The 22,481-nt window shown below is 36.2% G+C and overlaps 1 protein-coding gene across 21 annotated transcripts in view; it reads right to left on the minus strand.

Annotated features, from left to right (window-relative positions):
* Nucleotides 1-22,481, minus strand: part of PTPRD (protein tyrosine phosphatase receptor type D) — a 1,287,856-nt gene that overhangs the window by 722,971 nt on the left and 542,404 nt on the right. For all 21 annotated transcript variants that reach the window (XM_074569146.1, XM_074569145.1, XM_074569143.1 and 18 more), the window contains exon 6: nucleotides 9,617-9,665. The gene's annotated coding sequence lies outside the window, so the exon portion shown is untranslated. The remainder of the gene's footprint in view (nucleotides 1-9,616; nucleotides 9,666-22,481) is intronic.

Below are 22,481 nucleotides of genomic sequence, written 5' to 3' on the forward strand. Positions count from 1 at the left end.
ATCAAACAGCCTTCCTTAAAAATATCTGCCTCCAGTCAACTCCTACTAATTATATGAGTTTCGATAAACTCCCAAATTGCTGCAGTTTAAAAAAGAGCTATAGATAGAGGCAGTTACTACAGCATATCTCCTTACATGGCAGCAGGGTTGATATGAAATGGTACTTTAAAAATAAAGATAAGCGTATTTTTTGTGCAGAAGTAATGGAAGTGCAAATGATACTCTGAGAATGTTCTAATCTTCCTCTACCGTATCTTCCTAATTCTTATCTTCATAGCTTCCTAATCTACCATATCACCCTGAGCCTGCAATTGAAAAAATTAAAAAAACGCAAACAAACAAAAAAACAAAAAATAAAAACAAGGCAAAGGATATGTTCATTTGTATCTATCATTTTGTCTTAGTTGATTAATTCATTAATAATAATAATAATTTATAGCCTGTTTCATTTTTGGAGGAAGCTTTTGCTAGCTTCCTCCCAAGACATAGCACCTCACAGAAGTTTCTCTTGAATGTGTTAGCCACTGCATGTTTATCATACTATTTAACTCTAAATATTTTCAGATTTCAGGAGAGAAGAGATACATCCAACATAAGAAAATCCTCCCAAAGTGCATAAACATATGACAAATTAGGCCTCAAAACCATAAAATCTTGTTCCTATTATGCAGTAGTTTCACTCTTCATAAAGGACTGCTTTGCACAGAGGGATTACCTGATATTTCATTATACAGAGTATACCACCTGTCTCTAAAGTTAATTAAAATGTTAAACGGTGTCTTTTTTGCATCACTGGGACTGATCTGCAAAGGGGTTCAGTGGTTTTGCCGGCAAGACAAAAAAGAGTTAAAGTGTAAACCAAAGTGTTTCTTATAAAAATATGCTTGTGCCTCTCTCTTAAGAGAAGGCCGATCTCTACCATCCATTGAATTTTTTTCCATGACCTTTCACATATTTCCAGGTACAAAAATAGTCCTATCTGCTCCAATCCTCATTTTCTGCACTACGATGTGAGTATAGTACACATTGATTTGTGTGCTACTATTTCACTGGTGTCCAGAAATATGTTAGTTTTATAAACTGAATACCATCAACTATATCGCACAACAACCATGTATATTTTCTGCCTAAAAAAGAGAATGGCTTATACTGAAAGGAAAGAAGGGAGTCAGAGAGCAAGGATACTAAGAATAAAAATCTAGTCTCAAATTCAGAAATAGCGGTCACTGACAATTGGCATCTACTGATGAGAGTGGCAGTTTATTAATAATCTGTTTTATAAAGCTGACATATTGGGTGCAATGAAATCTCATCTATTTTATTACCTCTAGAATTACCTACTTTCTATTGAAAAACTTTTCCAGACATAAACATGCTTCAAAATTGTTTTCTCAATGCAGGTTACTTCTTTTTTTTCCCCCTAATTCCTCATTATTGATAAGACGATCAAACGAAAGCCTAATCTTGATCTCCCAGTATACACATAGTCCAATAAATAAAAAGTTTCAGCTCAGATCCAAACTTTGATAAAGACTGACAGGGTTATCAACAGTCAAAAAGACACGTCAGAGTACATAAACTACTTACACTTGTTATGACAAGGGGGAAAAAAAGATAAAAAGAAAATTATACCCTAGACGTTGTGTACGCCCAGTCAGATCGGGCATTCAGACGTGTTGCAAGCGAAGCCCTGTGTAATTTATCAATACACAAACATGACTGAACTGGGAGGAGATGGAAGGAAGAGCTTGTACTTGAAGAAATTGCTAAGAGTATGGAAATAATATAATTTTAATTTCATACATACACAGAAATATGTGTTCTAGCACATGACATGCACTTTCTTTTCTTCCTCTACAGTTCAGTTTAATTTTTAAATGAGATCATATTTTCTAAGGAATTTGATTCAGAACTGTAGAATTCTTTTTGAATTCAGTTAAACATTGGTTGAATTTTACGCATAACCAAATATGAGAAACTTTACTCAGCCTACTCAATAATGAAGTCTAAAACTATAAAAATTTCACGTTTTCAGATTTCTTCATTATCCTTTCCTACTTTTCAATTTCAGTGTAATATAGTGATCTGAACAGAACCAGCAACCTGACTGATGGAAACTGGAGGCTATTTCAGAAGAAAAATTACCTAAACCTTTAAAGCCAGCCATCACTGGAAAAATCATGCTGAGTCAGCTGGATCTTTGACTTGACTCAAAGTCCCAGAGTTTATAATGTGGTTTTTTAATGTGCTTATTACAATAACAAATTATTTTTTAATTGAAGTTTTGGATTAAAATAATTTAATAGGCTTTTGTTTGAGACTAACACTGCATTTAGTTGCATATTTATTTACACAGTATACAAGCGATATTCTCCTAAAAATTCTGAAGTATTCAACTGAGGTGAGATTTTACTGGATTAATTGCCCAAGTGAATGTAGGTGAATGTATTTGCTACATCGTTGAAAATGAGGACCTAATTTATTTTTTTTTCTGCCTTTGTCTATGCAGAAAATCATGTATTTATGAGACCTACCAACCCAAGTGGAATGGAAAAAAAGATTGGGTTTCACTATGCAATTTTTATGGGTTTTTTTTACACATTTTCTTACTGAGTATAAAAATTCAGAAAAACTCTTCCACAGAACACACACATACACACACACAAAAGAGCACAACATTTCCCCGAAAGACAATGGGATTTTTATCCTGATATTGGACCAGAGTTATGAAGTATTGAGAAAAAACCCATGTTGGTGACATATTTTCACATGACAACTAAACAACTAAAATAACTTTTAGAACGCAAGTTAACTGCACATGAAATTTAAAAAATAGTTTGTTTCTTATGCTATTTCAGCAAACAAATATTAATCAAATTTGAGATGGACTCTGCAGATTTGCACATGTTGACAACCCAGGTGATACTTTTCAACCAGAACATTCTTTGAGGAGGTTTCTTTCCTTCAGGAGTAGAAGCGGGATGAAGATGAAAAGGCTTAATCCTTTGAATCATGTGTCCGATAACATAGCAACAGTCTAAATACCCAGTGTATTTTTACTTCTGTATTTTCAATGTGAATCTTAAATGATCTAATCTCTGATAACTTGTGCTTTAACAGCACTTTCACTCCTACAGTGAGTAATGTAACTATTTTTTTTGCTTTCATGCTGAACATAAAATAATGAGAAAACAAAAGAGACAACAAAGAGTGATTCAATTCTGGCTTCTCATGTCTTAAGCAATAAATCTGATGCTGCATATGGCATTTATAAAGTTCTTTAGAGTTCTATTCCTTCTTTCCCACCATTTTTGCAGGAGAGTAACATAAGGTAATGACTCACTCATTTGTTTTATGTTCTTTACAAGCCAAGTAAAAATAATTCATATGAAAGATATAGATATAAATACCTACATAGCTAAGAAGGTATAGTTAAGTGGACCTAATAAGAACTTCTGTGTAAGATCAAGCTCACTAGACGTGCATGAAAAAGACTTCATCTACAGGCCACTGACGTTAATAGAAGTCCTTTCATTAGGTTTTGGGAAAGATTCTAAGAGAATAACTCTCAGTTCTTTAAGACCTGGAAAGTAGTTCAAATAAGTCATTAGCTTCTTCGTCTTCTTCTTCTTCTTCTTCCTCTTCTCCTTCTTCTTCTTCTTCTTCTGTTTCTTCATTTAAGAAAGGAAAGGAAATAGTTCCTTTTATAAAAAAAGTTCTCAAATTTATCCCTGATGTAACTTTATCAGTTACTTCAATGAGGTTCTGAGTCACTAATTTTCTCTTGCAGCATTACAAAATGGTAGCACAATATCTTTTGGGTTTTGGGGAAAAAAATCTTCCCTTCAGAGAGTTAAAAACACCTCTGCTGAAGCAAATGGAAAACTTTTTGCTATGTTGTACTTTAAATCATCTCTGTTTAAAATATTCAGTAATAATGTCGGAGGCTGGATGAAAGAAACAATTTTACCTTTAACTTATAATTTGCATTTCCAATTCCACATCCTTTGTAAATGGCAGTAACTCTAAGCTTACCTAAGCAGATACTGACATGGCCTTTGAATATAAGGTAATAGATTCAAACCGTTTTTTCCCATTTCCTATAGCCTGACTGAAACCAATCATAATTTTGTTTAGTGGGATGACTGTGAATCATCAAAGTTCAAAGATATGTCAGAAAATCAGTCTAAGAACAACTGTTAATAATCCACTGACAATGGTAGCCACCAGCGAATCCATTAGTAGTGATTTCTAGTGTGTCAGGAAAGGTATGTCTCTCACCCATTGAGTTGTCCTAATAATGTAACTGGAGAAATTTATTCCAAAATTGATGCCTATTTAGCAGTATTACACTATCTTTTCTTCTTTGACTGACACCGTTTAGTTCCTAACAAACACTTATTTAATACCTATCTTCTAGAATTTGCACCTCTACATGATAGCCCTATCACTTGGTCCACAAACCCTGTCTCTTGGTCTGGAACCAAGTTTCAACATGCAATTATTGGTGGCTGAAATCTATTGAAATTCCTTATAAAGAACAACATATAACCACCACTGCAAAACCCTGAGGATTGTAATGAGGGTCTCTGGTTTATGTGAGAAGAGATATATTCACACTGTATGTTTAGCTCCAAGAACCTGAAAATGAGATTCAAGCTACCATTTTCTTTTAAAGCTGATTTTAACTTCAGAAATAATCATAATCCCAAGAGATACAATGACATTCTCAGAGGTATGAAGGACGGCATACCACCAAGATTGTATAGTGTCATTCTAATGGTAATTTGCCCTAGGCTGTGGCCATAGTAGGACTTTTTAATCAATACTTTCAGAGGATGCTTACAAAAAAATGAAAGCTGCCTTCAGTATAAAAGCATTTTCTTTTCCATTTCACATTTTATACAGGTTGGTTAACTTTTAATTGGTGCTATTCCTTAATAAAAATGAATTTGGTGGATATATTGTGTTTCAAATAAAATAAATCTTCTTTGTAGGTGGTATGCTTTAATCTTCCAGAAGGGTAGAATATGTTTCATCAAGAGTAACTTTTTGTGAATGTCACAAAAGTAAAAAAAAGAAAAAAAAGAAAAGAAAAGAAAAGAAAAGAAAAGAAAAGAAAAGAAAAGAAAAGAAAAGAAAAGAAAAGAAAAGAAAAGAAAAGAAAAGAAAAGAAAAGAAAAGAAAAGAAAAGAAAAGAAAAGAAAAGAAAAGAAAAGAAAAGAAACCCCCCCGATCTCATTCCTTAATTTACATACAACCTTTTACTTTTACAGTGGCAGGGCCTGCAAAGTCTCTAGCCACACCATTTTACACGCTCATGAATCTACTACTGAGAGTATTAAAAGATAATTTTGCTGTATTGGCTTTTCCTGTATTATTACACTTAATATGCTTGAAATTTGTATTAAAAGCATAAGTGGCTAAGCTCTTTTGCAGTGCTTTTAAGAAAATATTACCTGTCACATTAGAAACATATAAATACACAGTTGCATTTATGCCTATCTATGAAGCACATATACACACTTAAGGACTGAACAGGATCAAATCTAGAATGCATTCAGGAAGAGTAATATGCTTTTAAACAGATGTACCCACATATGTTTGTGTTTATGTCCGTCTTTCCATATGTAGACAAGTAATCAAAAGGAAAGTTTTCCAAATACAGTGTTAAATGTAGTATCTAACAGCAGTTAAATGTAGTATCTAACAGCAAGGTTTTGCCAATGAACGTACAAGCATATCTGCATATCAAACCTGATAATTTGTGGTACAGCATTCAGAAGGATTTAGGTAAAATGGCATTTCAAGTTTACTTCTGCAAATTCTGTATTTAAAAATACCCTTCATTATTTTAAAATGTAAATGAATTTATTGTTTTTTTGTTGTTTTATTGGGTTTTTAGATCAGATTATTTAATAATACAAAAAGTCTTAAAATTATGATATTTCCGGGATGATGAATTCTGATGGCCCCACTACAGATTTATGGCCAAGAAAATTATTTTCTTGATTGCCAGATAATATAAAAGGGCATCACAAGCTTAACATAAAATAAATTGAAGCCCACGCTCCATGTCAAGTTCCTTACTTGGCACTGCTTTCACTGACATAAAACTATCAAAAATGTAAGGAAGACAACTATGGGCAGTTATCAGAATCCATTCAGTTGCTCAGCATCCTAAGAGTAAAGACACATCCTTCAAAACTGCTGTGGTTGCTTATTGTCTTTTACAGACTCATCTCAGATCATCCAAAATTTGCATATTTTGTTTTAATTTAAAAATTATCTCTAAAGGAATATATCGCATGGTTGATTGGTTGATTGGCATTATTTTGAGAACTATGGCCAACGTCCTAAACTTTTATACTCAATCTTCAATCACATGAGGCAAAAGATAAAGAAAGAATATGTGTAAAAGGAGTTTAAAAAAATTAAGATCTGAAAGAAAAGAGGTCTAGGAAAAATACTAAGAAGAAATGGGTGAAAGAATAAGAAGGGGTTTTGTTTTGGTTAGTTTATTGTTTTTCTTGGGGTGATTTGGTTTTGGTTGTGCTGGTTTGGGTTTTTTTTAGTTACTTTTTATTTTATAGAAAACCATAAATAATGGGTATTAGGGGTTGACATGGACATAACCTTGACGTAAGGTTAGGGAAGTTCCTGGTATTAGTTTTCCAATGAAAGATTTATTTTGGTTCATTGGTTCAGTATTAGTTTGTACGTTTTTTTTTCTGGTAAAAACTTCATAAGAATGATCAAGTCACTCTTAAATGAAGGAGAAAGTTGAAAGCATTAATTTATTAAGTAATACTTTTTAAAATATTTGCATAATTTAATGTCATATTTATTAAAAAATAGTAAAGATGCATAACATCAGTACTATTACTTTAACAGTGCCAATGTCTGTGCCCCCTTTTTAAAAATATTTATTACAAATGACTAAATCAGGCATGCCACAACCATTTGTTTAAACTTCTATCTCAGCAAAATGCTGTTTAAAGTATAGGACCAAATTTCATCCCTGATTTGACTTTTGCAAGGATTCTTGATACTTCAGTAGCTGCCCGTATTCTGCTTCAGTCATATGTATCACTTTCATGTAAACAAATTGCAGGGCAATAAAACAATGTAAGTTCTCTGACAAATCAGCCATAGCTACAGTTTACAAACATAACTGGAGAGAATCACATGTCTATTTTACATAATTCAAAGTTTGTCAGTTTATGCAAGGAATTAATTAGAATATTTATCTTTCTACTTTGAATATATTGGAAAAGCTGTACTAGTGGAAATGAGCCCTATTCCATAGTAAACCCCTATCAGCTGTATCTTCTAATCGCTCCAAGTATGCTAAACTTTAGTGCTCCAATTTAAACAAGTGGTTAGAACTTCTTTTTTGCTGGATTTTCCCATGGAAGTCATTGATTTCTGTTGTGTATCATTTGATTTATTTGTTTGTTTGTTTTTTAATTAAAAAATCCCCCACCTTACTTTACCATAATTTCATTGTATTTATCAATTATTTAATGTGGTTATCTCAGTTGTGTCTTATATTTATAGGTGTAAAAAGTGCTGTTGAAAGCACTTGAAACCTGAAAGCTGTTGAAACCCCACCTTACTTTACCATAATTTCATTGTATTTATCAGTTATTTAATGTGGTTATCTCAGTTGTGTCTTATATTTATAGGTGTAAAAAGTGCATGTTGAAAGCCTAATTCCTTAAACCAGGAGATATCATTTATTATACATGATACACAGACACACATACACATATATGTTTGTGTGTATTTTATATAGCATCAGTTGTTCAAAACATAAGAAAAAAATTGATCACAAGGCATCTTATGTTAAGTAATATACCAGTATTATAATGAGAATTCTCTAACAGTCACTCAAGTGTATTGTTACTAAACACTTTCAATGTTTCCTCAAACACCAGATATGAACAAATTTAATGAGGCAGATATCTGTACAGTTAAAAGTTTTGACAATAATAGATTGCTTACTACTACAGATTTTTTATGAGTACAGGACATTTACAGGAATCTGAATAAGCCCTGTGTTCCTGTACACACTGTGATACCTAGGGAAAAAACCACACAAAAAAACCAACCAAACAAAAAAACCCCAAAAATCCAAACAACCAGATTTGTGGGATTTGGAATTCAAAAACACTTTATAGACTTACACCTCTAAATCACCTGCTGCAAGGAAGATTCTACAACTGTTCTGCGCAGCATGTGGGATAGCAATAATCAACTCCACTGCTTGAGGACTATGAGCAAAAAAGCAATAATGAAACTCATGGAAATTCAAAAGAATCAGGATGGAAACAAAGCCCACCAGACCTGTCCTAATATTAAGAAAAAATATTTTATGTGAGTCTTTTAAATTTATACTACAAAATTCTAAATTTTAGGCTTTCACAAGAAGCTTCTGAAACAGAAATATGCCTTAAAGCTCAAAGGTTGTAATTTACTACAAAAAAGTGACGTGGTAAAAGATATCATCATTTCTGCCATGGTGCTTTTTGAACTACCTTCACACTATGAGTGGAATCAGAAAACAAAATTGACAGATCTGTTCTCCTGGGCTTAGGTTTTCACTGTCTAGAAATGGTATTTGCTGCCCGTGTAAGCAGAGTATGACAGCTATTTGTGTTATACAAATGAGGTTTCCTCGTGAGTTTGACCTCAATTGCATGTTAATCATATTGTCCCTTGTTATAAAACAAGCACTCAACTTTATTATATTTAATATTATGACACAAGCTTAAAACACAGGAGAATACTTTGGTAATGTGTTTAAGCTTGTTTGTCTCAATAGCTTTATTACATTACATATTAAATTATTTCAGCAACATGCTAAACATGAACATATTTGCTTCAAAGGACTTCCCATTAAACAACTTTTCCCAAAAAACTTAGTATATGGAAAAGAGAAAAAATTGAACTACAGTAATCACAAGTTTCCAATAATTTCCTTTTTCATTATAACAGTTGTCTTATATTATGCTCCCCAAAATTGTCACATTATACTTCTGTTACTAGGAAATCATTTTGATAAAACCCATAACATGATAGTTTTACTGTCTACTGCTGCTTGGCCCTTATTAATTCCTGAAAAAGATGGTTTCTCACAAGGGATTTAATGTACAAAAATGCAGTTTATGTCTGGAGAACCTCTGTCATTTTTACAGATCATTGCCTCTTTGGTTCATCTCACTTTGAGATTATGTCAGGTCTTGTGTTTGATGACTATGTTAACATTAGTCCCAAAATGCAACATGGTCAAGTTGCACATGTAGTATTGAAGTGTAGTTATGTCAAGGTCTCTTCAGTCAAACCATGCTAAAACAAACAAACAAATGAACAAACGAACAAAAAAACATGAACCAATTCATTGTCTAGTTACACCGTAAGGAAAATCCTTTTTCCTCAAAATCTCTTGAAACAAAAAGAGATCAATTAATCACTGATATTACCAACTGACATTATCACAGACGGGGAAGGAATTTTTTTTCATGCTCTAGGAAACATAGTCATATGCTGGAATAAAGTTATTCACAGAAGCATCCAAAATCAAGCTAAAGAAATAACAAAAATAGTTACTCACCCTGAGCTTGCAGGTTTGGAACTCAATCAAAAATTCTCTATCCTGAGATCTGAGAAACAGAACAAAAGCTTTCTGTTACCACTGACAATAAATAGTTAGAAATTAGATATAAAGCAAAATGAGTAAATGATAGTTCAAATAATTAACGTACATATATGTTACAGGAAAATCAATTGACTTAAACCTTGAATAATGCACTTTGAAAAAAAGAACATTTTTTGTCAGAAAAGCAGCCCAATAAAAGCCTGAGTTTTCAAGTGTGTTCAGTCTTTTTCTCCCCAACCCACAACAGTGTTCTGAGGAAAAATTAATTTTAAGCTCTCTCCTGGAACAGAGAATTTGTGAATTTCTATGGAGACCAATAAACTCCGGGGATATCTGGATAGAAGAGGTTCAGACTGTACACCAGAGCAGTTCAAACTATTACTTGAGAAGTTTATTTGAACATAAATAGCCCCTTTAGAAACCAAATTACTTTAATGCTCAGAAGATATATATAAAAAAATAAAAATAAAAGTCAGACTACATTCTAAGATTTTGGTTCTAAGACTGGGAAATCAAAGTAATCAAAATAATAATAGGGGATATACATTTCATGTTTGAAAGTGATCAGAATGCTCTGTGACAGCTGATGAAAGTGCATCGCAGTAAAAGCAATAGAGAATCTGACTGGGGATGGATGTTTGTAAATCCAGGGACGCAAAAAGGGAATTTCTTCTATATAAGCAGAGGAAGAAAACAGATTAGTACAGCAAATCTCCTTTATGAGCATCAAATACAAATGATTTATCATTGAATTAACATTCATTTCATGGACCTGTATGCATTTCTTTGTAATTGCTAAGATTTGTTAAATTCATCAATACTATAACCATGGTTATTTCATTAATAAGGCTTGAGGTTGCCCATTAGCTTAATAAGAACAATCTAAAATTGATTCTCCTGCAGCAAATTAGTTTCCAGCTTTTTGTCTACAGGCATTTTTCTCTTTCCAGTACAACATTAATGAAGATTAATGCTCAAAATTTAATCTGGCAAATAAATATTAGAAAATACACAAAGTAAAAACATGTCTGTTTGAATAATAGAAAAGGAGCATTCATAGAAAAAATATCCATAAACATAATAATAAATTGATTTTAGTTTTATGCTAAAGGTAATTAATGTGTAAAACAAGAACATAAATGCTATAGTGGTAATCTGCATGCTTTGGAAGAAGTATGTACGTCTCTGTAATCTTAAAACTATTAAAGATAGATTATCTATTCAGTGCTTGGAGTGTTCTAACATTTTTTCCATAGTGTTTGCATTAGGTAAATTAGTTTTGTGTTTTGTTTTTTATGGAATTTTGTGTAGTTTTTTTTTTTCTTTTCTTTTTGTTTATGGCTCAAGGAGTGGCAGATTTTTTTTTCCAAAAGTATTTTTGACATCTTCAAAAAAGAACCTGAGGATAAAAGTGGCCTTCCTTTATCTTAAAAGAAAGATATCTTTCTTTATCTTTATCTTTTTTTATACAAAGGATTATTTCTATGTACATAATAATAAAATATCAATAAGATAGTTCATTATATTGTATTGCCAGGAAATTAATCATTCTTTGGAGAGAATAGAAACTCTACCTCCTGAAAGTAATCTGGTTTTATATTTAAGTAAAAATTAATTTATTCTCCAAGTTTGCAAACTCACGCAACTCAAGACATTATTCAGCAACATTTAGATGCTTAGCCAGTTCCCACTTTTGTAGGACCTTTCTTCAACAATTGTCAATCTTTTAAGGCTTCTTTTTACTTTTCTTTAAATTTTGCAAGACCTCTGCTCTCTGCAATCATCACAATTTTAGAAAACAAGCAGGAGGCTATTTTCCTGTGAAAATTCTTTATTCTATTGACATTATTACTTCATTAAAAACCACTGATGGGAATGATCATTAACTTAATAAACTACTGCATTTTTGAGCTCCTTTTATAACAGCCCCTATTTAAAGACAGCATGGGAACTACCAGCCAGTAACAACTACTATATGATGACTCAGTACTGGACAGTGTTAACATACGTTTCTTTCAATGGGTCAGAAAAAAATGAAGGGATTAAAGCTCTGCTTTCAGTGGTCTTTTTGCATGTTGACTTTAAAATACTGGTAATAAATCAGCATAGAGAACAAGCCCCACTATTTGTATGATGATGATTTCCCAAACAAATCCCACTAGGAATTCTAACTGTGTGTATTATCACCTTACTTTCATTAATGTTTATTTCCTTGTGCAAAGGTTGCACCAATTATCAACAAACAAATCTTTGTTTAATCACTGATACTTAAATTCAGCTCTAAATTAAACGTTGTCCAAAATCTTATTTCAGTCGCGTTAGATACTATCCTGAACTATCTACACCAAAGTAAGGATATGATTCAAAATCAAGAGTTTTTCAAGTAGACTGTGAAAGAGTTAGGAATTTTTAACAGCTCATTAGAGTGTAATTTATTTTTTGGCAGCAATTTCTAATAAATTTTTGTAAGTCTAAAATATTTTGCTACTTTTGGAGAATGCAAGATCCTTCTGTCCCTATTTCTCTTTAAGAAATTCCTTGGATTTTTAGAGAAAGAACATAATGTAAAAGAGACAGGTGATAACTTCATAGATTATTCTGTTACCTAGTTCTTCCACAACTGGAAATAGATTCAAATACAGCCTAGGGTAAAAGCAGTAGAAGTGCACTTTTTTTTAGGACTGCTCTGTCATTTTAGCTGATAACTGTCCCCCCTTGACTTTAAAAAAAACCCAAACAGTCCCTACTTATTCACAAACGTATGTTTTATCCATGAGTTTTAAATCTTGCACTGGTTTTCCAACAGTAGTTATTTCACAATCTTATTCTTGCTGAATCAAAATCTTTGTCAATCTGATAAAATATCTTGAAAAAACACAAAAATACCATCTGAAGAAATCAAAAAGTTCCATTAAATTTTATAATCCCATTTTCATAATCTCTTCAGGGAATATTCTGGTTTATGACAAAACACAGTCATGTATTTCAAAGCCTCAAAATTCAAAAAAGGTATCCAATTCAGTTATATTGTGGAGATAATCTTCATGATAACCTACGTAAACTTCTTGGCAGGAAATCCATACTTGCATAAAATACCTCTCTCTCCCTTTCCTCTCAGTATTAACCTTAATGGAAAATTCAGTTTTGTTGCCAAAACATTAAAGTTTGGGTTTCCGTAACACCGCATGGAGACCGTATTTTACATGACAATACTATGAAATGTTTCCTATTAAAGACTAACTTTTTCTTGTTGTATTCCTTTGGTAATTTCTTTTGTTTATGTGAACTGGAAGGGCTACATCTGCACTTCAGGGCAGATTTTCTACCTTGAGTGTAGTGGTCATGATGCCCGATACGCACCCTACAGTATGTTCTTAATATTTACCAGGGTGAAACTTCACCATGCTTTTTCCCCTTCTGTATTTGACATTAAAAGTAATCTCAGGTGTATAAGGCAGGCAGGAAAGTAACTATAGTATGCTAAAATAGGTCCTGAAGTTTGTATGGTTCAAGAAGCAGTAGTGTGGTATGTATTAAAGAATTTGTCTATACTGTAATGGAACTTGCAGTATTGGGCTATATTAAATTTTTATGTTTCCACACTCTATCCAGTTATTTCTGATTTGTTTATGTTCATTTGGTGGTGGTATTCTTACATTTCTGTTGCGCAATTTAAAAAGATATTTGTAAATTCTAATCATACCCTCTGGGGCATTTAAAATACTGCCCAGTTGTCTGTCAGCCAGAGATTTTAAAAGTTTATGGTTTCTTCCATCATTCAAGTCTATTATTTTTTTTTCAAACACTGAAAAACAACATGGCCAAAACAGACTCCTACAGGACCCTCCAGTTGAAATGTTTAATAAGGGTTAAGTGAAAGCAATTTTTCAAACATTTGATGGATACAAACACAGGGGGACTGGTGGAGGACATAAAGGTTGGGGGCAGCCTTGGCTGTAGTGATCACAAGAAGACAGAGTTCAGGATCATGGGTAGTATGCACAAAACACCCACAAGTAGGCTTGCAAGCTTGGACTTCAGGGGGGCTAACTTTGACCTCTTCAAGAGACTGCTTGGAGAAATCCCGTGGGCTAGGGCTCTGGAAGGTAGGGGGGCTCAAGAGAGCTGGTTGATATTCAAAGACCACTTCCTCCAAGCTCAGGATCGGTGCATCCCTAAGAGCAAGAAATCAGGCAAGGGAAGCAGGAGACCTGCATGGTTGAGCAGGGAGCTTCTGAAAAAGCTCAAGTGGAAGAAGGAAGTTTACAACACATGGAAGAAGGGACTGACCACTTGAGAAGATTACAAGAATGCCGTCAGTGTATGCAGGGCTGAAACGAGGAAAGCCAAGGCCTCCTTGGAATTAAAACTGGCAAGGGATATTAAGGTCAAGTATATTGGAGGCAAAAGGAAAACTAGAGAAAATGTGTGCCCACTGTTGAATGAGACAGGAGCCATGGTGACAGAGGGTATGGAGAAGGCAAGTTCTTCCTTATGTTTAGATGGAATTTCTTATTTTCCAGTTTGAGTCCTTTGGCCCTTGTACTGTCACTGGGCACCACCGAAAAGAGTCTGGCCCCATTCTCTTGACACCCACCCTTTAAGCATTTATAAGTATTGATGAGATCACAATATGAGAGATCACAATATTGAGATCACTGTTACACAATATATAACCTTTCAAAAGACACTGTAAACGTCCTATGTTTTGTTGTCATTTGGTAGAATGATAGAAAAAAACAAACCAGTAATATTACAGTGCAAATTCTAAGGGCGTGAGAAAAATCAGAACTAATTGCAGGTGTACACTGCACAAGCAAACACTTTAGCGAGTGCAGAATTCACAAGATACATCTATTTTATGATCCTTTTTATTTTAGTCTAGGTTATATCAAGAAACATTTCTTCTGTCAATTCGGTTCATGGAGGTGTGCTACTGAGTATGAAAAAATAAATTTATAAAAATCTTTTTACTGTGTAGTCTGAAAAGATAATTTGAACAACTGGAAACTATATTAAAGTCAGCGCTATTTTAAGTTCTCGGGTACACTAGAGTTAGTAAAAACTGGCATAACTGTGTTGCCAAATTTTGACAGGTGGCATTCAATACTCTTAAAGCAACCACTGAAAGACAGATTTCTTTTTTACTTAAAAAAATAATCCAAATTTTTTTTATTTAAAAAAATAAACTAAAATGTTGTTTGTGTGTTTGTTTTTGTTTTAATGAATGAGACAATTTATGAAATCACATGTTGAAAATAGTTGATCTGTAAGCAAAGGTTTTGGACAAATGAAATATGGTAGCTGAAAGGAAAAGTAAAAAGGTTCAGAGCCATGAAGTATAATGGTAACTGCTGCCCATTATTCACAGCTGCCAACTTTTTTTTTTGTGTGTGTGTAGCTTCCAGTTAAACCAATGCTTCAGAGCTCCATCTGGAAAACCGGAATAATGCACTTGTAATACAGAGAGGCTGATGATTTGTTTTCTACAATATTGCTTTACAGAATGTGTATGTCAAAGGCTAAGGTCCTGGTTCACTTCAAGCATGCAAGCGTGCGAGAAAATAATTTTGAAGAACTCAAAGTTTATAAACAAGAAGTTCTATTCTCATCTTACAGCTTGTTTTGTTGCAATTAGCAGAGAAAATTCTGAAGTAAAAAATATGTTAGTTATAAATATGTCTCAGCTTATAATTTTTACTGAAGAATTACAAAGACTGAAAAATCCCAAAATTTCTTTAAGCCCAAAATATTTGGGCTGTATCCCTGAAGTTTTATTGTGTATGTATTTGTTTTTGGTGATGAACTACATTATTTGAATAACTACAAGATTCTCCCAGCAAATCACATTCAGCGAAAAGAAAATAACGGTCTTACAGTAAAAATATTTTTTAATACTATGTACTATTCTGTGTACTCTTCCATTGTGATCACCTCATGTATTAATGAGTGCTAAGGAGTTGGTCTACAGGCTCATGGCTGTATGATGGCTCATAACATTAGGACAACTTCTTAGCATTCTCGTGTCTCAAATCATGGAGGAACATACATAATGGTGGACTGTACCATAAAATGGGGACATATCCTGAAAGCATGACTTACAAGAACGGCATGTTGGGCATGGCTGTAGATGATGCAATGTATGACATATCACTTTGTTCATTTATGATGATCACCAGAATGGTCTAGAAAATTGAAATGGTTTTATCACATGTTCATTAGGACAGCTAGAAACTAAAAACGGTATTTTATGGAGTTGCTGTCAATGAGGACTTGGAGATTGTTCTGCCTGAGAGCAAATGGTCTGCAATTTGGAGGTTAGAAAAATAACTTGATGTTGACTCAAGTTGCAACATTTCAAGATTTGTTCCAGGAATGCAGAAATTTACCTTTCAGGGGGGTGATTAATTTGTGGAAAAAGCATGCAAAACGAAAGTTCATGACATTATTGTAGCTAACAGAGAATTGAATGGGTCTTTTGCATTTGTTTATGAAATAGATACAGAGCAACCAGGCTCACATCCTTGCTGTATCCAGTTCATTGTTCCTTGCTATGAAATGTAACTCTGAATCCCACTGGGAAGGAATGGAATTTGCATCTCCCTCATCCCTAACCTGTCCCTGTGCCTTTTGAAGAGCAAATAAATCCTTCACACTCTCTCTGAACACACTTCAAAACCCCACAAATTGCTGTGCAGCAGAATTCCTGTCTCGTGGATGTCTCTCATTTATAGTTCATTATTTTTCACAGTGGAAAATTAAACATATCGCTATTTGTATCAATTATACATTTTAGGTACCTTATGACAGGAAATTTTTTTTGTCCTTTTATCAGGGTAAAAGTCCTAGTGTTTGTCATCATGTGATGAAGCCTGCTTGAAGACACTGTTAAGATGAAGGAAAGGTTGCCTGTATCCACCTGGCACTAACTAACTAGATAAATGACATTTGAGCTGGAAAACAAAAAAGCAATACTCAAACTTTTTCACATAACCACTGTAAGCTTCACATTTCTTTAAGACATCTGGGGTAAGAGACCAGCAGGTAATAGAAACCCTGGTGACAGCTGCTAACTGGCCTTAGATGGGGAGAGAGTCACAGCAACCAGCCCAGATTACACATCATTAACACATGCTGACTATCTAACATACAAAGTAATAGATAGCAAACCCAATAGTTCTTTGGTGAGGGACACACATCGCCATGTGTCTAATGCTGTGTTGAGATGGAGCCATAGAGTATTAGGGTTGTCCACCTAGCCAGATTCAATGCACCAGCCATTAGCTGAGTCTCCTGTTCCTGGGGCCCTGGTGCTGGGCCACAATCAATGGGTCCCGGCTCATGAGGATGTGAAGTGTGTGAACTGGCTGGAGAATAAAAATGGTAGGAAATAAACTGCAGTGCATCGAATGTGTGCATCACAGTTAGGAAAATGACCTCTGATCAAGTCACTGAGCAGTGTCATTATGCTCCCATGGCTGCACCACCAACACTCTCCATGACAGCATTAAAATAGCAAATAGTCTATTTTTCAGCTATGCTTAGTCAGGGGTTTAATATCTACAAGGTGGAAGGTTCCAAAACCTCTCTAGACTACCTGTGCTGGAATTCGATCACCCTTATGATGAAAAGTTTTTTCTAATATCTGGATGGTATTTCTTGTGTTTAACTTTTTCATTTTAAATACTACCACTGTGCAATATTGGGCAGAGCCTGGCTCTGTCTTCTCTGAATCCTCCCACCAGCTATCTGTAAACACCAACAAGGGCGTCCAAACCTGTTCCTTCCTGGGATAAACAGATTGAGGTCTGCAGCCTCCTGTCAGACTCCACATGCTCCAGACCCTAACCACTTTGATGGCCTCCATAGGAGTTTCTCCAGTAGGTCAGAGACTGTCCTGTCTGTAGGAGCCTCAGACTGGGGGCAGCACACAAGTCCTGGTCAGCACAGAAGGATCCTTCCCCAAATTTGCTGGCTGCACCCTTGCTTGTGAAGCCTGGGATATAGTGATGGCTTCTTTACTCTCTGGGGGTGCTACTGCTTGATGGCCAACCTAGTGTCCCCAGGACCCCAAGGCCTTTTCTGTTGCTCCCAGACAGCCATCCCTGACCTGTTATGCTGCAGGGTTTTTTCCATCACAGGGGCTGGGCTTTAAATTTGCTTTTGTTGAATACCTTCATTAATACTTTGAGAAATTAAACAATCAGCACTTACTTTACATGGGAGACTGCACATAAAAAGCATAGAATCATTTAGGTTGGAAAAGATCTTTAAGATCATCAGGTCCAGCCATAAATAGAAGATTGCCAAGTCTACCACTAAACCATGTCCCACACATCTTTTAATTAACTTCAGGGATGGTGACTCAACCACTTCCCTGGGAAGCCTGGGAAGGCTGAGCTTGGAGTGTTTAACCTATCTAAGAGAAAGCTCAGGGGAATCTCACCAATGTGTATAACTACCCACTGATGAGGGGTTCAGTGAAAAGTGAAACAGACTCTTCTAAGTAGTGCCCAGTGACAGGTCAAGAGACAATGATCACAAGTTAAAAGACATTGAAATTCCATGTAAATGCAACAAAGTACTTTTTTACGGGGAAGATGACTTTACAGTAATCTTAGTGTCTTAGATATGTAATTAAATATTTAAATCAAATTGAGTGAATAATAAACACATGATTCTGAAATACCCTATCCGAACAGACTTCTAACCAATTTGTTTGGAAGTGTTCAGTAGCTTTGCCCAAAAAGTGAGAAAGTGGGGAGAGAGAACAAATATTAGTAATTTTCTGCATAAGACAATAAATGATAATTGGATCAGAGAGAGAACATACAAGAAAAGGGCAAGTGAGGCAAAAACAAAACTAAGAATCTTAACAGATCTCTGAACACCAAATCTCAGAACAAGTTAGGTGCTATGAGACAAAATGTGCAACAGTGGTGACTAAGTGACTGATGTCTGCACCATAGCAAAAGATGTAAAACATAAACTAGAAAACTCCAGCAACAGTGTCTAGAAGCACGAAGCATTTTCTGAACATGATTACTAACGAAGAGCTGAGAAGCTCAGCTCTCTCTTCAGAATAGAGAAGAACAGAAGAGAATCAAATAGAATACAATAAAATACAATGCAATGCAATGTAATAGAATTGAATGATTTAGTTCCCGTTGGAAGAGATCTGCAATGATCACCTAGTCCAACTCCCTTACCGCTTCAGGGATGATGAAAACTTAAAGCATGTTATTAAGGGCATTGTCCAAATGCCTCTTAAACACTGACAGGATTGGGGCATTGACCACCTCTCTAGGAAGCCTGTTCCAGTGTTGCCTAATGTGAAGTCCAAACCTCCCGTGGCACAGCTTTGAACCATTCCCACATGTCCTGCCACTGGACACCAGGGAGAAGAGATCAACACCTCCCTCTCCACTTCACCTCCCATGAAGCTGTAGAGAGCAATGAGGTTGACCGTAAGAATCCTTTTTTCCAAACTAGCGAAACCCAAAGTCCTCAGCCACTCCTTATAGGACATTCTTTCTAGCCATTTCACCAGTTTTGTTGCCCTCAACTGCACGCATTCATAGAATCATAGTTTGGAAAAGATCCGTAAGATAATTGTCCAACTGTAAGTGTAACACTGCCAAGTCTACCATTAAACCATGTCCCTAAGCACCACATCTACAAGTCTTTTAAATACCTCCAGGGATGGTGACTCAACCACTTCCCTGGGAAGCCTGTTCCAATCTAAACCTCCCCTGGCACAAATTGAGGACGTTTCCTCTTGTCCTCTCAATTGCTACTTGGGAGAGGAGACCAACACCTCTCTACAACCTCCTTTCAGGTAGTTGTAGAGAACAATAAGGTCACCCCTCAGCCTCCTGTTCTCCAGACTAAACTCCAGTCCCCTCAGCCGCTCCTCATAAGGCTTATTCTCTAGACCCTGCACCAGCTTCATTGCTCTTCTTTTGGTGTGCTCCAGCACCTCAATGGCTTTCTTGCAGTGAGGGGCCCAAAACAGAGCACAGTACTTGAGGTGCAGTCTCACCAATATCGAATACAAAGGGAAAATCACTTCCCTAGTCCTGCTGGCCACACTGCTTCTAATACAAGCCAGGATGCTATTGGTCGTCTTGGACACCTGGGCACACTGCTGGATTGTATTCAGCTGACTGTCAACCTAGGGACAGGTTGACCCAGGTCCTTTTCTGCCAGGCAGCTTTCCAGCCACTCTTCCCCAAGCCTGTAGCGTTGCATGGGGCTGCTGCGACCCAAGTGCAGGACCTGGTACTTGGCCTTGTTGAATCTCATTGGCCTCAGCCCACCAATCCTGCCTGGACAGATCCCTCTCTAGAGCCTTCCTACTCTCAAGGAGATCAACACTCCCACCCAACTTGGTGTTGTCTGCAAACTTACTGAGGGTACACTCGATCCCCTTGTCCAGATCATTGATGAAGATATCAAACAGAACTGGCCCCAGTACTGATCCCTGAGGAATCACCACAACTTTTTGGGCTCAGACACCCAGACAGTTTTTCACGCAAGGAAGTGTACATCCATCCACACCATGAGCAACCAGGAGAGTGCTGTGTGAAATGGTGTCAAAGGTTTCACAGACAGGTTCAGGTGAACAACATCCACAACCTTTTCCTGATCCACTAAACAGGTCACCTTATCCTAGAAGAAGATGAGGTTAGTCAAGCAGGACTTGCCTTTCACAAACCCATGCTGACTGGGCCTGATCACCTGCTTGTCGTGTATGTGCCATGTGATAGACTCAAGAGGATCTGCTCCATAACCTTCCCTGGCACTGAGGTCAGACTGACAGGCATTTAGTCCCCTGGATCCTCTCTCCAACCCTTCCTGTACATGGGCATCACATTTGCTAACTTCCAATGAACTGGGACTTCCCTGATTAGCCAGACAGATGATAAATGAAGGAAAGTACCTTCTGCCAGCTCCCTCAGTACTTGGATGGATGCCATCTGTCCCCCTAGACTTGATTATGTCTAAGTGGTATAGCAGGTCATTAAACATTTCCCCTTGGATTATGGGAACTTCATTCTGTTTCCTGTTTCTATCTTCCAGCTCAGGGAGCTGGGTTCCCCTTGAAGAAATGGTCATACCATTAAAGACTGAGACAAAGAAGGCATTAAGTACTTTAGGCTTTTCCTTTGTCACTATGTTTCCCCCCACATGCAATCAAGGATGGAGATTCTGCTTAACTCTTGCCCTTTTGTTGCTAATGAACATTTTTTATAGATTTTTTTTGTTGTATATAGTTTATAGAAACATTTTTTATTGTCTTTTATGGCAGTAGCCATATTAAGTTCTAGTTGGGCTTTGGTCTTTCTAATTTTCTCCCTGAATAACCTCATCTTTGTAGTCCTCCTGAATTGCCTGCTCCTTCTTCCTAAGATCACAAATTCCCTTTTTCCCCTGAGTTCCAGGCAAACCTTTCTGTTTGACCAGGTCTGTCTTCTTTCCAGCTGGTTCATCTTTCAGCATATGCGGACAGCCTGCTCTTGTGCCTTTAAGATTTCCTTCTTGAAGAATATCCGGCCTTCCTGGGCCCCTTTCCCCTTCTGGACTGCCTCCCAAGGGGCTCTGTTGACCAGGTGCATAAACAGATCAAAATATGCCGTCCAGAGCTCCAAGGTACCAGTTCTGCTGAGCCCACTCCTTACTTCTTCAACAACTGAAAACTCTACCATTTCATGATCACTGTGCCCAAGAGAGCCTCCAGCCACCACATCACCCACAAGTCCTCTGTTTGCAAACAACAGGTCCAGTTGGGCACCTTCCCTAGTTGCTTCACTCACTAACTGTGTCAGGAAGTTACCTTCCACACATTCCAGGAACCTCCTAGGCTGTTTTCTCTCCCCTGTATTTTATTTCCAGAAGACATCTGCTAAGCTGAATTCCCCCATGATTCCCCCATGAGAACAAGGGCTAGTGATTATGAGACTTCTCTGAGCAGCTTATAGAATATTTCATCTGTCTCTTCATCCTGGCCGGGTGGTCTATAACAGAGTTCCACCATGATATCTGCTTTGTTGGCCTTTCCCCTGATTCTTATCCATAAACACTCAACGCTGTTGTCACCATCATCAAGCTCTACACAGTCAAAACCCTGCCTAACACAGAGGGGCTACCCCACCACCTCACCTTCCTTGCCTATCCCTTCTGAAGAGTTTATAGCCATCCATTGCAACACTCCTGTTGGTGAGTTATCCCACCATGTTCCCATGGTCGCAACAATATCACAGTTTTCCAGCTGCACAGTTGCTTTCAACTCCTCCTATTTGTTGCCGATGTTGTGTGCATTGGTGTAGATGCACTTCAGTTGGGCTGTTGATCCTGCCACCTTTTTTCCCACCTTATTTCTGGGGAATACCACTTGTGAGTGGTCGTCAATTGGATTTGACTTCATTCACCACAACTTTTTGGGCTCAGACACACAGACAGTTTTTTACCTAGCGGAGTGTACATCCATCATTACGTTCTTTTAATAATGATTTATATTCTTGTTAATAATACTGTAATAATACTCTCTTCCTGAGGTATATATACATATCTTATATCTGCTCACAAGTCCTACCATTCAAATAACCTACATTACACCACAAAACAATGAGTACTTTATGGATTGTTAGCTTTTCATGAAATTTACCAACTATCTAACAAAAAGTGATGCTTCTTGATTTTATATCATTCACACAATTTACTAACTTACCTAAATTATTCCTAAGAGGAATAAATATTAAATTTTTGGCAACAAGTAAAGAAGAACAATTGTTATTCTGTATAAATTTATTATGCAGGA

Source organism: Larus michahellis, chromosome Z (assembly GCF_964199755.1).
Source record: "Larus michahellis chromosome Z, bLarMic1.1, whole genome shotgun sequence".
Lineage (NCBI taxonomy): Eukaryota > Metazoa > Chordata > Aves > Charadriiformes > Laridae > Larus > Larus michahellis.